Genomic DNA, 12,955 nt, shown 5'->3' on the forward strand with positions numbered 1-12,955 from the left:
CGTGTCTCATGATGTACTCTGTATAGAAGTTAAATAAGCAGGGTGACAATATACAGCCTTGACGTACTCCTTTTCCTATTTGGAACCAGTCTGTTGTTCCATGTCCAGTTCTAACTGTTGCTTTCTGACCTGTATACAGATTTCTCAAGAGGCAGGTCAGGTGGTCTGGTATTCCCATCTCTTTCAGAATTTCCCACAGTTTATTGTGATCCACACAGTCAAAGGCTTTGGCATAGTCAATAAAGCAGAAATAGATGTTTTTCTGGAATGCTCTTGCTTTTTCCATGATCCAGCGGATGTTGGCAATTTGATCTCTGGTTCCTCTGCCTTTTCGAAAACCAGCTTGAACATCAGGAAGTTCACAGCAAAATGGTGCAGCCACTCTGGGAGACAGTCGGCAGTTTCTCACAAAACTAAACATACTAATGCCATGTGACCCAGCAGTTGTGCTCCTTGATATTTACCCAAATGAACCAAAAACTTGTGTCTACACAAAAACCTCTATACAGATATTTATAGAGCTTTGTTTATAATTACCAAAACTGGAATCCACCAAGACGTCTTTCGGAAGGTGAATGGAAAAATACACTGTAGTTCATCTAGACCACGGGATATTACTCAGCACTAAAAACAAAGGAGCTATCGAGCCACAAAAAGACATAGAGGAAACTTAAATGCCTATTACTAAGTGGAAGAAGCAAATCTGAAAAGGTGACCCACTGTATGATTCCAACTACATGACATTCTGGAAAAGGCGAAACTACAGATAAAAAGATAACCTCTGGTTGACAGAGTTTAGGGAGGAGGAAGAGGTCAAAAGGGAGAGCACAAAAGTGCTTAGGGCAGAAACTACTTATTATGATACTACAATGGTGGATACTTGTTATTATCATTTGTCCAAACCTATAGAATGTCAGACTTTATATTTTTGGGTTCCAAAATCACTGCAGATGGTGATTGCAGCCATGAAATTAAAAGACACTTACTCCTTGGAAGGAAAGTTATGATCAACCTAGATAGTATATTGAAAACCAGAGATATTACTTTGCCAACAAAGGTCCGTCTAGTCAAGGCTATGGTTTTTCCAGTGGTCATGTATGGATGTGAGAGTTGGACTGTGAAGAAAGCTGAGCGCCGAAGAATTGATGCTTTTGAACTGTGGTGTTGGAGAAGACTCTTGAGCATCCCTTGGACTGCAAGGAGATCCAACCAGTCCATTCTAAAGGAGATCAGTCCTGAGTGTTCATTGGAAGGAATGATGCTGAAGCTGAAACTCCAATACTTTGGCCACCTTATGCGAAGAGTTGACTCATTGGAAAAGACTATGATGCTGGGAGGGATTAAGGGCAGGAGGAGAAGGGGACGACAGAGGATGAGATGGCTGGATGGCATCACCAACTCAATGGACATGAGTTTGGGTAAACTCTGGGAGTTGGTGATGGACAGGGAGGCCTGGCATGCTGCGATTCATAGGGTCGCAAAGAGTCGAACACAACTGAGTGACTGAACTGAACTGATAGAATGCACACCACCAAGAGTGAACCTTAATGTAAACTTCGGACTTTGGATAATAATAATGTGTTGGTGTAGGTTCATTGATTGTCACAAATAGTAATAGTGGATATTAATAAGCGGGAGAGGTTGGACATATATAGGACCAGGGGTGTATGCAAATTCTCTGCCTCTCCACTCCATTGTCTTTATTTATTTATTTGGCTGTGCTAGGTCTTAGTTGTGGCACGTGGGATATTTTTCACCTGTGCCTGGAAACTCTTAGCTGTGGCCTGGGGAATCCAGTTCCCTGACCAAGAATGGAAACCAAGGCCCCTGCATTGGGAACATAGAGTCTTAGCCACTGGACTACCTGGGAAGCCCCTCCATTCCATTTTGCTGTGAACCTAAAACTGCTCTTAAAATATGTTTTATGAATTAAAAAATAATTATATTCAAATTGAATGCATTTCTCTCCCTGCCAACTTCCTCTTCCTCCAAGATCATCCTTTTCAGTAAATGGAATCATGATGTATCCAGCTAAACTGTATCAGGAAATTAGGAATCAACCTTTACTTTGGGTTCTCTCGTGTATTTCATGCAATCTATTTATCAGATTTTATGCATTTTATTAATGCTTCCTATCTCTAGGATCTATATCCTTCTTCCCCTCTCTAATACCTCTACTACAGTGCCCTTTACCCACTGACCAGTTTTCCCTTGCTCTACCCTTGGGTTAAGTATTATGAACAAGTATAACTATTTTTACAAGATTTCTGTTTTCTCAGTCAGGCCCAATGCAGACCATAAAATGTAAAACTTAGCTGTTCAGAACTTTTTTTGATAACTTCTCTCATAATGAGGCTTTCATTAAATTAAAAACCAAAACATCACACAGGTAGAGAATGAGAAAGTAGATGGAATAATGGTTTATGGGCCTGGGACATCTTTTAATGTATCTGTTGAGTTTAAAAAATGAAAGGGACACAGAGGTTGATTAGATGTTGATGCCATCCTGGACTCAGAATTTGTCAAAGCACTCCCATTTGCCTTCAGGACAATATCCAGATTCCTAAGCACAGCATACAAGGTGTTTCATGACAGGGCTCCTGTCTTCATTTCCACTTCATCTGCCCCTATTCTGCATTCACCTAAGTTGTTCAGGTCAAAATTTAGAAAGCATCCTTGTATTATCTTTTTCCCTTGAGTCGCTGTCCTCAAATTCTCTCCCTACTATTTGATCCACCAGCAAATTCTGTTGATCCTACATTAGAAATATACCTAAATCTATCTACAGTTCATTTCTCTGCCTTCCACTCTAATCTAAGTCACTGTCACTGACTATTCTTCTTGTCTCTAGCAATTCCTTCCTAACCACTTTCCCCGCTTCTATCTTGCTCAAAATTCCATTCTCCAAACAGCAAGATTGGACATAAAAAAGATATATATTTTGAGATCATGCTATTCCTCTGTTCAAACCCTCTGATAACTTCTCATCTCACTTAGAATAAAATCCAAATTCCTGCCAAAGCTCTGTATTAGTTTCCTATTGCTGCTTTAACAAAATTAACACAAACTCAGTGACTTACATAACAGAAATGTATTACATTGTCTTATTTTAGACCTTATTCAATTTGTTGTCGTATTTTATTTATTCGTTCATTTGTTTATTTTTTAGGCTGCTTCAAGTAGCATGTGGGATCTTAGTTCCCAGACTGGGAACCAAACCCACAGTCCCCTGCAGTGGAAGCACAGAATCCTAGCCACTGAACCACCAGGGAATTCCCTGTTGTCTTATTTTAGACCTGTAACTTCCAGAATTCACTTCAAGCTGTCAATAGGGGTGGTTCCTTACAGACGTGCTAGAGAGAACCCATTCCTTCTTTCTTCCAGCTTCTAGAGGTAACTGGCATTCCTTGGCTTGTGATCACATCACTCCAAATTCTGTTTGTGTTGTCACATAGCCTTCATCTCCTTCTGACTTCCTGCTTCCCTGTGGGTGCTGTGATTACCTCGGGCCCCATCCTTAGCTTATTCATATCTGCTACGTCCTTTTTACCATGTTAGATAACAAATACACAGGTTCTGGGAATGAGGACATAGACATCTTTGTCAGGGAGGGGTTATGACTTAGTCTGCCACATTCTATACAGAAACCATGAAAAAAACCATTCATCAATAAAATCTGGATTTGTTAAAATTTCTGTTAGTGGGGAGCACCACAGTAATAGAGTCCCAATAACATCTCAAAGGGGGTGACAAGGGAAAGATATTTACAGAATTGGGAAGGGGGCTGGTATTAATCATAGGGTGTCTTGGTGGTGGATATTAGGAGCCTGGGCAGAAATTGGTTAGAATTTGTAAGCTAACTGAATTACTAGAATCTATGAATCTGTGCAGAGTTACAGTCAAACCACTTCATATGTGGTCTTATATTGTAACAAACAGCGTAAACAAGCTAGTGTTAAACAGTAGGAGCTTAAATAGCTTTTGTTACATATCATGGAATGGTACAGTAGATCATTTCAGTTTGCACTTCATTTCACTTTGCACATAATGATCATTCTTGCCTCATTTCTCAGTCCTCCTTATTTTGATCAGTTTTCACCCTAAACTGGGAGAAAGCCTTTTATTTTTCTGGGGATGGGATCAACGCAGATCTGCATTGCTATTTTGTAAGTTGCAATTATGTACTGAATTTTTCACCAGTCATATCGACCTCTACAAGCATCAGAGTTTTTTGTTCTTTTTGCTGGTTGATCATTTGTAAATGATCAATGTAAAGCCTAATGCAGCAATGGCTGTGCAGCAGCATTTAAGACACTGAAGATCATATATCTGGTAACTGCAATGCAGATAGACACTAAGACAAAGATTGTTAGTTTGAAAGGCGTTTCAAATCCATAGTCTTAGATTTTGATGTGACATAATCTATTTGGATGTGTGCTAAGTCGCTTCAATCGTGTCCGACGGTGCGACCCCATGGACTGTGTAACCCCCAAGGCTCCTCTGTCCATGGGATTCTCCAGGCAATAATACTGAAGTGGGTTGCCATGCTCTCCTCCAGGGGATCTTCCCAACCCAGGGATCGAATCTGCGTCTCTTATGTCTCCTACATTGGCAGGCAGGTTCTTTACCACTAACGCCACCTGGGAATCCAATCTATTTGGCTTCCTTACATAAGGAAGGAAGATCTATTTGGATCTTCCTTACATAATCAAGTTTCTTTTTTCCTTTAATATGGGTAGGGTTTATTCAACCTTACCAGTATATTAGGAATGTAAGTCTTAGGAATACCAGTAGTCAAGGCCACAGATGTCCATTAACTATCTAGGACCTTAATCTAGAAGTTGGGGGAGAAAATAGCTGACAAGATAAACATGCAAAGCCAAGGGGATACATGCACAAAGAATAATATGGTGACCAATGGGGTCTTGTTCCAGTTGTCTTGGCTGGAAGCAGCCAACTTCATGCAGTTATCAGGTTGTTCCAAGGATCTAGGGTTGTTTGTCATGGGATAGCTACCTCTAGATGTTACTTAGATTCCTCAACATACTTTATGAAGCCGTTCATAGTCTAGTCATATCTCTGAGATCATTTCCTAAATCTTTTTTCTTTTCTTCACTCTTTCTTCAGTGGCCACACTGGCCTTACTGTTCCACAAACAAGTTAATCTTGTTCCTGTCTGAGGGCCATTGTTTTCACTGCTCCCTGCACACAAAGTGATCTGCCCAATATTTGCACTGCTGATCCCACAATTCACTCAAGTCACCATCTTAGAAAGACTTTCCCTTGTCATCCAGCTTAAGGTCCTCTTCCCCTGTCCTTCTTGATTCATTTTGCTTAATTTTTCCTCATAGCATTCTTCTCTCCCTGTATCTGTTTCATATTTATTTGTTCGTTATGTGTCCCACTTGAATATACACACAGTCAAGAAGGCAGAAAGAACACTTTCCCACTTTGTTCACTGATGTGTTTTCAGGGCCTAGAACACTATTCAGCATATATATGTGCTTAGTAACCACTTGATGATTGAATGAATAAATAAAAACCTCACATACACTTAATGTTTCAGCCATATATAACAATTTGTAATTCCCAAATGGCTCATTCTCTTGCATTTGTGGTTTTCCTCTGCCTGGAATAACTTTTCCTTTATTCCCTCACAATTTCTAATCACCTTCAAGACTGTTTACATGTCACTGTCTCTGATAAACCTTTATTGATCCCACCAGGAAGAACTAGGTGTCATCTTTCTTTGTTCTTATAGTACTGTAGGCTTACTTCTATCATACTACTTAATACAGTGAGTTGACTCTTGAAGAAGGCAAGAGTTACCCTCTGCCTTCCACCCCACTGCCAAGCTGAAAATCCAAGTATAACTTTCCAGTCAAACCTCTGCACTGTAGATTCACACCACCAAAGATTGTGTAGCCCTGTAGGTGTGTTGATCGAAAAAAATCTAGGTATAAGCGGCCTTGTGAAGTTGAAATCCATGTTGTTCAAAGGTCAATTGTACATTACACTAACATTTTGTCTAATCTATGTCTACCAGACCACCTGATCTGCCTCTTGAGAAATTTGTATGCAGGTCAGGAAGCAACAGTTAGAACTGGACATGGAACAACAGACTGGTTCCAAATAGGAAAAGGAGTACGTCAAGGCTATATATTGTCACCCTGCTTATTTAACTTATATGCAGAGTACATCATGAGAAACACTGGACTGGAAGAAGCACAAGCTGGAATCAAGATTGCCGGGAGAAATATCACCACCCTTATGGCAGAAAGTGAAGAGGAACTCAAAAGCCTCTTGATGAAAGTGAAAGTGGAGAGTGGAAAAGTTGGCTTAAAACTCAACATTTAGAAAATGAAGATCATGGCATCCGGTCCTATCACTTCATGGGAAATAGATGGGGAAACAGTGGATACAGTGTCAGACTTTATTTTTCTGGGCTCCAAAATCACTGCAGATGGTGACTGCAGCCATGAAATTAAAAGACACTTACTCCTTGGAAGGAAAGTTATGACCAACCTAGATAGCATATTCAAAAGCAGAGACATTACTTTGCCAACAAAGGTCCGTCTAGTCAAGGCTATGGTTTTTCCAGTGGTCATGTATGGATGTGAGAGTTGGACTGTGAAGGAGGCTTGAGCCCCGAAGAATTGATGCTTTTGAACTGTGATGTTGGAGAAGACTCTTGAGCATCCCTTGGACTGCAAGGAGATCCAACCAGTCCATTCAGAAGGAGGTCAGCCCTGGGATTTCTTTGGAGGGAATGATGCTGAAGCTGAAACTCCAGTACTTTGGCCACCTCATGCGAAGAGTTGACTCATTGGAAAAGACTCTGATGCTGGGAGGAATTGGGGGCAAGAGGAGAAGGGGATGACAGAGGATGAGATGGCTGCATGGCATCACTGACTCGATGGACGTGAGTCTGAGTGAACTCTGGGAGTTGGTGATGGACAGGGAGGCCTGGCGTGCTGCGATCCATGGGGTTGCAAAGAGTCGGACACAACTGAGCGACTGATTTGATCTGATGTCTGTATCCTGAGACTCTAGTAGAGGGCTTTGCTCATAGCAAATTCTGAGTAAATGTTTATTGAATGAGTTTATTTCCTGAGTAACAACTGTGTGTCAAGCACTGTACTAGTTTTTTATGTACATTTCATTTATTTTTAAAAATCTTTATTGGTGTATAGTTTATTTACAATGTGTTAGTTTCAGGTGTACAGCAAAGTACATCTCTTATACATAAACACATATCCACTCTTTTTAAAGATTCTTCTCCTGTATAGGCTATTACACAGTGTTGAGTAGAGTTCCCTGTGCTATACAGTATATCCTTAATAGTTATCTGTTTTATATATAGTAGTGTGTACACGTCAATTCCAATCTTCCAATTCATCCCTCCCTATCCCTTACCCACTGGTAACCACAAATTTATTTTCTACATGTATAACTCTATTTCTGTTTTGTAGATAAGTTCATTTGTGCATACATGCAATGGAATATTACTCTGCCATAAAAAAGGATGAAATAATGCCATTTATGGAAACATGGATGGACCTAGAGATTGTCATCCTGAGTGAAGTAAGTCAAACAGAGAGAGACAAATATATCGCTTATACGTGGAATCTAAAAAAGGTTACATATGTACATTATTTTAATCCTGACAAGAAATCTGTAAGATATCTGCTATGATTCCTGTTTTATATATGAGGAAGCTGAGTAACTTGCCCAAGTTTTGAACTTAAGTGTGTCTGACTCCAAATCTGATATTTCTACCATTGCCTCAAATGAATGAATAAATCTCCTTAATTTTATTGACACTTACTGGTCAAAATTTTAATATACTAATTTTATTATTAACATTGAAACTCTGATCTATTTTTGCATCTACAGCATGCAACATGATCAGTGTTGCATGCTATAATACAGTTTTACTTTATTCAGCCTCTTTAGATTACAGAGAAGAATGGACCCCAGGTACCTCAACAGCTCAAGTATCCTATTTTCATTCTGCTTCACGATTAGAGTTTTTGATGATGATTCAGGGTAAAGGTTTGGTTAGTCTTCCCTTTTAACAGAAGGATTATATTTAATAGCTAGTCCACATGTCATTTTCAAGAGGTATAAAAGGTCCCAATACACTGTAGTTCATATTGAGATTATATAATTAACGTACCTGGAAGAAAGGAGAATGTGGTAGGAGTGGGTTAAAGATATAGTAAAAGACCCTCAGATACGTAGAGGAACCTGGTGGTCACCCTTATTACTGTCTTTTCTGCATGCTACGTGAAGCAGTGTGTACTAAAATTTTAATAAAACTTTAGAAGTACATAAAATAGTATCATGAGAAGCTCAAGCAGTGAGATGCCAGCCTCTAAAGTAAGACAGACCTGATATTTAACCCTTGCTTTCCCACCTAATAAAAGTGAGAAAGTGAAAGGTGCTCAGTCCTGTCCGACTCTTAGCAACCTCTTGGACTATACAGTCCACGGAATTCTCCAGACCAGAATACTGGAGTGGGTAGTCTTTCTCTTCTCCAGGGGATCTTCCCAATTCAGCGATTGAACCCAGGTCTCCCACATTGCAGGCAGATTCTTCACCAGCTGAACCACAAGGGTGCTTAACTTTTCCTAAGCAACAATCTCTTTATCAGTAAAATGGAGAGAAGAGTATTTGGTAGGGTAGTTAATTACTACTGTGATTTTGTTGTTGTTCAGTTGTGTCCGACTCTTTGCGACCTCATGGACTGCAGCACGCCAGGCTTCCCTCACCTCTCCCGGATTTTGCCCAAGTTCATGTTCACACTGCATCAGTGATGCCATCCAACCATCTCATCCTCCTTTCTCCTTCTGCCCTCAATCTTTCCCAGCATCAGGGACTTTTCCAATGAGTCGTCTGTTCACATCAGATGACCAGAACACTGGAGCTTCAGCTTCAGCATCAGTCCGTCCAGTGAATATTCAGGGATGATCTCCCTTAAGACTGACTGGTTTGATCTCCTTGCTATCTAAGGGACTACTATAAAACACAGCATCAAAATTTTAGAGGCGTAATTTAATAAAGTAAGTAAAATCCAACACAGGTGTTCCTGCTCATGCAGTTCTGTGGGGCAGGATTCCTCTAAAGATTAACTTGGGGCCCCAGGCTTCTATTTTTCCATTTTGACTTCCTCTAGATTCTTTGAAATCTTCATTCCGCTGGTAGGTAAATAAAGAGAATATGATGCACTTGCAGGAAGTTTTAGAGGTTTTGTGGGTTGAACCATAAATGGCTTTCGTTGTTTCTGTCCACACTCCACTGTGTATCAGGGCAGTCACATGACCCCAGCTAATTACAAAGGAGATTGGGAATCATATTACGTGTGCTCAGCAGAAAAGGAAACAGACTTTGGGGGAATTCAAAGGTGTCTCTGCTACTTTCCATCATGAGGTTGTTTCAGGGTTTCACTGAGAAAAAAAAATGTAATGTGCTTAGCACAGGCTAAGGAATCAACACAGTAGCATGTAATTATTAATATCACAAGGATGTAGGCTGAGAGCCTGAATAAGGAAGTCAGGTTGGAAGTGAAGTCCTTGCTTGGAGGTTCTAGCCAGAGAACTCAGTCACATTCAAAGAAAAGTACTTACTTTTGTGTAAGGTTATATAAGATTATAATCTTTAACTGATTCAGCAGCATCAGGAAGCATAAACATAAAAAGGCAAGGGGTGAAGAGGTTGCCAAGGTGTTCATGTCAGCTTAGCTAACAGAATGTCAAAAGATTATAATTTAGTTTACTGTTAATGTCTAAGAAGAGTGGGAACAGGGAACTGGTAGATTCTTTGGATTTGGGCACAGGCTTAACTGAAATAATGAAGGGTAAAAATTCTGGTTAATCTTCTCTTCCATATTCTTTTTCTCCTTCACTTTCTTACTTTAAAAGTTATAGACCTCATAAAGATTCTTTAGGTACAGCGTATTTTCTTCTCCCCACTTATTTTTCTCCTCTGTTGTTATCTAAAATAGTGTAAGAATCCTGAGAACGGAGACCATGTTTGCCTCACACATTATTATATCTTAGCATCTAGCAATGCCTAGCACAGATAGGCCAGCAAGTATTTGTTGAATGAACTTAATCTATATGGTAGTAACTTCAGTCTCAGTGAAAGGATCTAGATAAAGTAAAGGGAAAGACAATGAGGTTTGTTGTTGTTGGAATATAGTTGCTTTACAATGTTGTGTGAGTTTCTGCTATTGTTAAGTCACTTCAGTTGTGTCTGACTCTGTGCGACCCCATAGCTGGCAGCCCACCAGGCTCCCCTGACCCTGGGATTCTCCAGGCAAGACCACTGGAGTGGGTTGCCGTTTCTTTCTCCAATGCATGAAAGTGAAAAGTGAAAGTGAAGTCGTTCAGTCATGCCTGACTCTAGCGACCCCATGGACTGCAGCCTACCAGGCTCCTCCGTCCATGGGATTTTCTAGGCAAAAGTACTGGAGTAGGGTGAGTTTCTACTATACAGCAAAGTGAATCAACTATATGGATACATATATCCAATCTTTTTTAGATTTCCTTCCCATTTAGGTCATCACAGAGCGCTGAGCAGAATTCCCTGTGCTATACATTAGGCTCTCATTAGTATTCTATTTTATACACAGTAATGCGTATATAAGACAATGAGTTTTTAAATCTTGCTTCTATCTTAAATCTTGCTTCACTTGAGTATTTGTGGAATTCTGAGACTTTTAAGATTCTTTTTAAGCAATAGAGTAAAATTGCATAAACATTTAAACTCTCAGACTTTTTCTCTCCTTGTATTAAGTGGCACAAAACTTTTTAGAGTTATAGTTGTTGTTGTTGTTTATTTGCTCAGTTGTGTCCAACTCTTTGTGACCCCATGGACTGGGTAGCCTGCCAGGCTCCTCTGTCCATTGGGTTTTCCAAGCAAGAATAGTGGAGTGGGGAGCCATTTCCTTCCTTTGGGGATCTTCCTGGACCAGGGATTGAACTTGAGTATCCTGAATTGGCAGGCAGATTCTTTACCACTGAGTCACCAGGAAACCCAGAGTTATAGTAATGAGAGTTAAATGAAAAAATTCATGTAGTGTTCCTAGCACACAAAAAGCATTCAAAAAACTGTTTCTCCCTCCTCTGTCCCTCATACCTCTCTACAATATACTTTATAATTTAGGGAACCTTAGGAAATATCATGTTCTATTCAAATTCTTCCTTTCTTCTGTTTTTGGTTCTGTTCATTTATAATGAAAGCACAAAGACTTTCAAGTTGATGATCAAAGTTGAGTTATTAGTTCCCAAAGAATTAATGGGTTCTCTGTTAGAACAGTGCTCAGCACCCAGAACAGTGCCTTACACACAACAGCTGTTCAATACATATTTTTTGAAAGAGTGAATGAATTAATACAGTGCTGAAATATGGATGATGCTCCATATGGATAATGATAGGATGGACATAACTACGTTTCCCTGCTGCCCATAATACATAATTATTGTCCATAACCTGACAATTATGCTCTAAGTGTGAAAAAATGGGCAGGTTTTATTAAGTGAGAGGTTTGGAGTGGTGTTTCCCAATGGGCGACTTCAGAATGTTTTCATTCATTCATTCAACCAGCATTTGACTATGTCTACTATGTGTCGGGCTTCCCAGTTGGCTCAGTGGTAAAGAATTGGGCTGCCAATGCAGGAGACGCAAGAAATGTGGGTTCGATCCCCCTGGGTCAGGAAGATCCCCTGGAGGAGGAAATGGCAATTCACTCTAGTATTCTTGCCTAGAAAATCCCGTGGACAGAGGAGCCAGGTGAGCTACATACAGTTCATGGCATTGCAACAAGAGTCAGACATGACTGAGTGACTAAAACAAACCTAAAAACCTACTATGCATCAGCCACAATGCTACCAAGAAGGTATCTCTGCCAGCACCCCTGCTAGTATAATCAGTGCTCAGTTACTCAGTGGCTAGTGCAATAAAAATTAAAATTCGATAGCAGAAGGATGTACAGAATACTACATGAGCAACAAAAGGAAACTGCTGAGTGCATGGCATATCCAAGTATGACCAGTAGTGTGATACTGGCTGGAGTGCATGTGGAGGCCTGGAAAGACATGACGCTCAATGAGCAGCAGTTACGCAGGGGCTACTGATCATGAAGGGCCTGTATGCCAGGCTGAGAGCCCTGAATTTTTATCCTGTAGAGTAGCGACAAGGATTATATAGAAGGGTTTTCATGAAAAGAAAAGATAATCAGATTTTAGGTTCAGAATGATCTGGATTGGAGAGTTGAGGTATGAGAGAGATAAATCAGCTAGAATGGTCTACGTGGGAAAGAGATCATAGGTTGGAACTAAGGCGACAGAAGTGGTGTAGGAGACAGAAGATGAGTTAGAGGGAACGGAAGTAGCTAGATGAGAAATAAGAGAGGAGAGAGCTGAGAACGAATCACAGTTTTCTGGCTTGGTCTTCAGGCCAGGTGGTGAGGCCATTAACAGAAACAAGGAATACAGGAGATCACTATGGATTCAGGATGTAAAATGGGCAAGGGCAAGAGAAATTCAGCTCTGGCCGTAGTGGGTTTGAGGCACCCGTGGGACTTCAGGGAGAGCTATTTCTTGACTAGAACAAGGAAAGTGGAACATACAAAAAAGCATATAAGAAAGAGTAGGTCAATAATTCCTATTCTTATAGCACTTCTCCACCATCTATATCGCTTCATATAGTCCACAATTCTACATCTCTCCAATGATCACTAATTATTTACATATTTGGAAATTTCTAAAATATATCCTTGAAAAAGAGTATGGTGATATTTCTAATAGAAGCTAGTTTATTAGTAAAGGGAATATGTCCACAGTTATTTGAATAAAGGCGCTTTGTACGAATCTCTTTGGTAGAAGTAATGGTGAAATACTTTGCTAGGATGTCACTCATAGTGTGCAAAACATAAGTGTTGCCTTCTGTG

This window comes from Bos taurus, chromosome 29 (genome assembly GCF_002263795.3).
Source record: "Bos taurus isolate L1 Dominette 01449 registration number 42190680 breed Hereford chromosome 29, ARS-UCD2.0, whole genome shotgun sequence".
NCBI classification, from domain to species: Eukaryota; Metazoa; Chordata; class Mammalia; order Artiodactyla; family Bovidae; genus Bos; species Bos taurus.